Source organism: Uranotaenia lowii, chromosome 2 (genome assembly GCF_029784155.1).
Source record: "Uranotaenia lowii strain MFRU-FL chromosome 2, ASM2978415v1, whole genome shotgun sequence".
Classification (NCBI taxonomy): domain Eukaryota; kingdom Metazoa; phylum Arthropoda; class Insecta; order Diptera; family Culicidae; genus Uranotaenia; species Uranotaenia lowii.
In genome coordinates, this window is record NC_073692.1 from 171,791,806 (window position 1) to 171,792,628 (window position 823).

Sequence of the window (823 nt, forward strand, 5' to 3'; positions counted from 1 at the left end):
AATCCCGACTTTGCCTGAAGAATAAGATGCTTATTTACAAGCAAGTCTTCCGACCAGCGATAATGTATGCAGTTCCGATTTGGTCTAGCTGCTGCGCGACGAGGAAGAAAGCCATCCAGAGGATTCAGAACAAGGTTCTGAAAATGATTTTGCGGCTTCCACCTTGGCACAGCACCGAAGATCTTCATCGGATTGCGGGCATTGAATCGATCGAAGAGATGGCCAACAAAATCATCTCCAACTTCAGAGGCAAATCGATGCAGTCTTCCATCGCAGAGATTCGCTCTCTCTACAATTAGTTTGATTTTAGGATAGCTTTAGTTTTTAGTTTAAAATATTTTTTTTTCACTACAGGATGTTCTCCTTTATAAAAATGCTTGATTGTGCTCAGCAAATTTAAGTCGAATAAATAAATTTTAGTGATTATTAAACTATAGGGCTCTGAAAGTTCATTATTGAACTGAACACCTAATTTAATGTATTAATGTAATATAAATGTAATGATGAATTGGTACTAATAAAGATATATTTAAAAAAAAAAAAAAATCTCAGCCCGACTACTCGAACTGACTGAACAGGTTGGAGACACGCATGCAATTTTTTCCGCCATGGAATCTTGAAGTTAAATTTTTATGCTCGAAAAACTTGAAAAAAAAACTTGAACGGAGTTTTGTTCTAAATGTTTTGTCAGTATAGTTAGTGAGAGAATTGAGGCTTCTGCTAGTTTAAAATTATGTCACTGTGGATTGGAATTGATTTCAGTTGTGAATGTTCTAAGCGGATTGAAACTTCCGCTAATTGAAACTTTTTACAGTGGATGCTG